The sequence below is a fragment of the Myotis brandtii genome, unplaced genomic scaffold (assembly GCF_000412655.1).
Source record: "Myotis brandtii unplaced genomic scaffold, ASM41265v1 scaffold157, whole genome shotgun sequence".
NCBI classification, from domain to species: domain Eukaryota; kingdom Metazoa; phylum Chordata; class Mammalia; order Chiroptera; family Vespertilionidae; genus Myotis; species Myotis brandtii.
The window spans coordinates 5,540,312-5,546,088 of NW_005355708.1; the positions used below are offsets into that span (position 1 = coordinate 5,540,312).

General features: G+C 45.6%; 1 protein-coding gene across 1 annotated transcript in view; it reads left to right on the plus strand.

Annotated features, from left to right (window-relative positions):
* Window positions 1-5,777, plus strand: part of PIP4K2B (phosphatidylinositol-5-phosphate 4-kinase, type II, beta) — a 27,440-nt gene that overhangs the window by 981 nt on the left and 20,682 nt on the right. The window lies entirely within an intron of this gene.

Genomic DNA, 5,777 nt, shown 5'->3' on the forward strand with positions numbered 1-5,777 from the left:
GGCCTGGTGTCTCCGTGGAACGCCGTGGCCGCCTCCCCTTCCCTCCAGCCCCGCTGGCTTCCTGCGTCGGGTGTGCTCGCTTCGGGCCGTCCCTGGAGCGCAGAGGGAAGGCCTGGGTGCGGGGCCATCGCCCCCATCCCCTCTCCCTCTCTTTGCGCCTCACCCGGTGGGTTGCATGTGTCTCACCCCGGCTCCTTATAACCCGCTGCCAGCTCACTGTCTAGGTGACAGGGCAGGTGGCATTGGCCTGCCCGCCTGTGCCTCTATTTCTGGTCGTTTGGTTGGTGTGGCTCCTCAAAGTTTCCCGTCCTCCTGGCTATGGGAATCCTTCCTGGGTTTCCTTTTTTCCTACTTGAACAAGATGTGCCAACTGGAGAAGCACAGGCTTCCTTGAACCACAGACACTTGACCAGGGTCTTCCCGGGTTAGGGAGAGGAGAAGAGGTGAGGCCGGGTTTTAAGGACCGTTCATGGTAGAAATAATGCCTTCCTGCTTTCGCCGATGGCATAGGACCTATGCTGCTCATGTCCAAGCCTTTGACTTCTCATTTATTTCGCTTTCTATTGTATGGCCATGCAGGGTGTGGTAATGGGTGGTGATTGGGATGAGAGAGGGGTCCCCTGGATCCTTGGGGTGCTTTGAGATGGTCCAACGCTCCCTGTCAGGAAGCTGGGGCCCAGCCCAGAGTTTAGCTGGAGGGCTTTGTTTATGTCCTGTGCGTTTAGGGTCTATCTTTCTTCCTCTTCCAATTATTTGCCCCCCTGCACTCTGACCATTTCATTGTGAGTCCCTAGGCCAGGAATGAGCAAAAGAAGTCAAAGGACCCGAAACAACCAGCTCCACCAAGTAAAAGTTTGCAATGAGGAGGAGGAAGCTAATGGCTTGCATTTCCGTTCTTTAGTCCCCCTGGCTTTTCTGAACACCTGAGATGGCCAATAGACTACATGATGATGGAGGGCCCCAGGGCCGGCAGGACTTTGCTTTGGTTTGGTAGATGGATAACCCATAGCCTGAGCCATGATTTTAGACCTTTACCTCTAATATAGAGAAGCACCTGTGTATGGCGAGGTCTTTCTTGGTTCTTGGGCTGGATGCTGTTTTCAGCACTGAGGTGAGGGCCCTGGCCACGGCAGGGGGTACGGCGGGTTTAATGCCCAGGCCTCTGGGAACTGCTTCTGGCCAATAGTCCAGCCGAGTTTGTTCCTCCTGCTTCGTGCTACCTCAGGGGTCATTTGACATCAAAATGGGAACCCCGTGTCACTGCCTAGAAGTCAGCCCTTGATTTTGTCCTGCTGCCTGCTTCTCGCTAGAAAGCATCCTTTCTGTGCAGAGAGCTGGTCGAGATCTGAGCCAGGAGCGCTGTGGTCGCACCAGAAGACTCAGCTCGAGTGTCCGGCGCTGTGGGCTGTGCTGGCCAGTGGTGGTGCTTGCGTGGCGTGTCTCCTTTTCTTTGCCTCCTGTTCCTTGTCCTGTCTCTCAGCCGAGTGCCAGGGACAGCTGGGAATTATAGTCTTGTTAGAGAACCTGAGTGTCTGCTCCCCTGTGTGCACCTGTGCATGGGGCGTGTGTGTGGTGCTTCGTTCTCTGAAAGGCAGGCAATCGGCTCAAGTGGGGGCATCAGGCGGGTGGACAGGTGTATCTGTGATTCCTACTCAGTTGGACGCAGCGGTGGTCACCCTCTTGCTAACTAACACTCAGAGAGTTTGTTTGAGGGCCAGCTGGGAAGGCGTTGACTGTAAGCAAGAGCCATGCCTCTGGGCATAATGAGCAGGCACCTCAGGGGAAATGCTGGAGGCACCACAGCCCCGGACCGGCTGAGTGAGCTTCAGAGGTCACTTAGTCCCAAGTTTTGTTGCTTCAACTCAGCCTGTAATGCAGTGGTTCTCAACCTTGGCTGCACATTAGAATCACCTGGGAATCTTTTTAAAATCCTGATTTCTGGGCCTCATCCTCCAGCAATTCTGTTTCTTTGTTACTAATGTTGTGGCCCCACCCCATAACAATTCTGTTTCGTTACTAATGTTGTGGCCCCACCCCATAACAAAGAAACAGAATTTCCGGAGGATGAGGCCCAGAAATCAGGATTTTAAAAAGATTCCCAGGTGATTCTAACGTGCAGCCAAGGTTGAGAACCACTGTGCTAGGATGAAGCCCATGAATTTGGTGGAGGAAGACTGTATAGGGAACAGGGAGAAAAATCAAGAGACTTTGGGTTTGTCAGGGAGAACTGAAGTTTTAATGGATGAAACAGTTCAAAGGGTCTGGAATTACGGAAGAGGTAGCTTTTGAGAGGGGTGTGGAGACCAGAAGAGACAGACCTGACTTGATAACATGTTGCCCATGTTAGGAACCAGGCGTTTGTGAAGCCTCACCCAGGTGATCAGAAGGAATAGGAGCAATTGATGGTAACTATGTTTTCCCACTTAGAAGTAACTATGTTTAACCATCAGCCTTGGTCTTCAAAGTGGCTGCACCATTTTACATTTCCACCAGCAGTGTGTGTGTGTGTGTGTGGTCCTTGCCAACACTTGTTACTGTCTGTCTTTTTTTATTGTAGCCATCCTAGTGGATGTGAAATGTTATTCCATTGTGATTTCAATTTGTTTCTTTTGTAACTAGTGAAGTTGAACATCTTTTCACATGCTTATTGGTCATATTTTATTTTCATTGGAGAAATGTCTATTAAGATGCTTTGCAAAAAAAAAAGTCCCTTTGCCCATTGAAAAAAAAACATTTTTGCATCTTTTAATTGGTTTATTTGTATTTTTATTACTGAGTTGTAAGAGTACTTGATATATTCTGGATACAAGTTACTTATTAGATATATGATTTGCAAATATTTTATCCCATTCTTTGGGTTATCTTTTTTACTTTTTTGGTGTTTTCTTTTGAAGCTCAAGTTTTTAATTTTAATAAACTCAAACTTATCTTTTTTTTTTTGATTGTTTGTGCTTTTGGTGCCATATCTAAGAAGACTTTGCCTAACCCAAGGTCATGAAGATTTTTTCCCTACATTTTCTCCTAAGAAAAACTCTTAAAAAAAAAAAAAAGTCATATAGTTTTAGCTCTTATATTTAGGTTTGTAATCTATTTTGCATTAATTTTTATGTATGGTGTGAGGAACAGATTCATTATTTTTTTTTAGTCTTATTTATTTATTTATTATTTTTTTTATTTCAGAGAGGAAGGGAGAGGGATAGAGAGAATGAAACATCAATGAGAGAAGAATCATTGATTGGCTGCCTCCCAAATGCCCCCTATTGGGGGGGAATCGAGCCGGTAACCCAGGCATGTGCCCTTGGCCGGAATTGAACCTGGGACTCTTCAGTCCACAGGCTGACACTCTATCCACTGAGCCAAACCAGCCAGGGCCAGATTCATTCTTAAGTTTGCTCATTCCTCTCCCACATTTCACTCCCATTCTGTCCATGCATTTTATTTGCTCAGTGTAGACCCAGAACCTACTTTTCCTGCCTTTTTCTCTTGACCTGTTTCTTTAAAAATCTTAGGAAATACTTCTGCTCTAATGAGGCCTTTGGATGAATTTGTCCTTTAGCAGGCTTTCCGACCTCATAGAGAACAGTGGGATTCAATAGGAGGAGAAAAGCCAAGGTATAAAAACAAGGAATAAACTCAGGGGTGAATTTGTTGGCCGCTGTGGCTCTCTGGAGTTCTTGCCTTTCCCTCTCTGGAGTTCCAGGTCTTGCTGGGGCTCTTGGTCTTGAGAGTGTGGTTCCCAATACGTCATGTTTTCGGATGGTGGCAGGTAACAAATGTTTGTCAGTGGTAGCCAGCCCATAGCTGAGTCACCCTCGGAACCCTGGGACGTGTCAGGAATCCTGTATGCCCAGCCCACACCTCCTGGGTAGCAGTTCCAATGAAGGTCACACAGGGAAGTGGAGGCTTCTGGGATCAGCAATTCATCAGACTGGAACTGGTGGCTGAATTTTCATCTCCAGTCGGATCAGCATAGAGTGAACTCTGCTTTTAAGTTGTTCCTCATTCAGCTTGGTTAACCTCCTCTTTATTTATGCTAATGGCTCATGGAGTTAATCATGTGGATAATCCAAAACCACTTCTATGAAAGGAGATACAACAAACTTACCATCCTCACATGTTATATTTAGTGTGACGTTCGAATGAGTTAGCCTTCCACAGTGCACTTCTGCTGAAGGTGCAAGAGGTTGGTCCAGAAATGTGCAGATAGTGAAGGAAGGGCGCATCTTCCTGTAACGTTGCTTTGGTCATGACCTTTCATGCTTCAAGACGTTCAGTCACTCCCCTTTGCCGACCAAATAAAGTTGATTCTCTCCCTGGCATTTAAGATTCTTTACAGTCTGGTCATAGCCTCAATAACTAATGTTAATCTTCTTTCCCATCCTCCGGACCATGACCCCCTGGCATGGTCACACCAGCTTTGCTGTATCTTTTTGTCTTTATCCTAATGTTAGCCATCCTTCGATCCCCTTTTTCTAGCCATCCATCCCTCCACCCAGCGTCTGTTGTGCAACCACTATGTGCTAGTCAGAATAATGGGTAAGATAGTCTACTTTTGTAGGGGCTCACAGCCTAGTGGAGAAATTAAACATGTAAACAAATAATTACCAAAGTGAATGTGACACTTAGAATATGAAGATGCACAGAGGAATGAGCAACTAAATCAACCTGGGGGAGCAAGGAAGCTCTTGCAGAGCAAGTGTCACTTGGCCAGATCTTAGATGACTCTCTAGCTTTAGTCCTTCTTCTACTCTTGATGCCAGAGTCTATCACCTAAACTACGGTAATGGCCCCATAAGTGATCGTACTGCTTATTGTTTTTGCCCTTTCCAGTCCTTACTTGATTTTGATTCCAGAATTACCTTTCTGTATCACCCATCTGATCATGTGAATTGCCAGACTTGAACCTGAGAGGACTCCCCATTGCCTGCGTAGTTGAGTCCAAATTTATCATCTAGTGGACAAGCCTAAGTTCAAATCCAGGCTCTCCCCCTGATTGTTGGTATAGCTTTTGAGTAGTAATTTTTCTCTCTTGCGTTTCATTTTCCCTAAAATGAGCACAACACTTTTCCTGAAGATTATTAGGAAAGGAAAACACTACCTTAGTCGAGGTAGCTGTCCATGAGAAGATTGTACAACACAGTATGAAGAACCCAGGTCTTGGCACCAGACAGGCCTGGGAGCAAATCCTGAGTCTACACATATATCTGTGTGACCTTGAGCAAGGTACCTTGAACCTCTTTTGCAAAATCAAATTAATACCTTATGTAACTATTAAGGATAGAAATAATAGCAGAGACAGAATATGAATGACATTATGACATATAATATACAATAATATAAAGCACTTACAGGCATTCAATAAATAGAAGCAGATGTTATTTAATTGATAATATGCTAGACCATTCACCTATCTTTCCTGTATTATCTCTCTACTTTTTAAAAAAAAATAATATATTTTTAAAAATATTTTTATTGATTTCAGAGAGGAAGGGAGAGGGGGAGAGGGAAACGTCAATGATGAGAGAGAATCACTGATTGGCTGCCTCTTGCACACCCCCTACTGGGGGTCAAGTCCAGCACCCAGGCATGTGCCCTGACTGGGAATCGAATCTTGACCTGGTTCATAGGTTGACGCTCAACCACTGAGCCACCTTGGCTGGACACAACTCTGAGCCTTGGTTCCGACTGTTCTCACAGCCTGGAATTCCCTTCCTCTCATTTTTTTGAGATCTACCAGTCTAGACCTTTCTTATGTATATTTCTCTGTGACTTCCTCT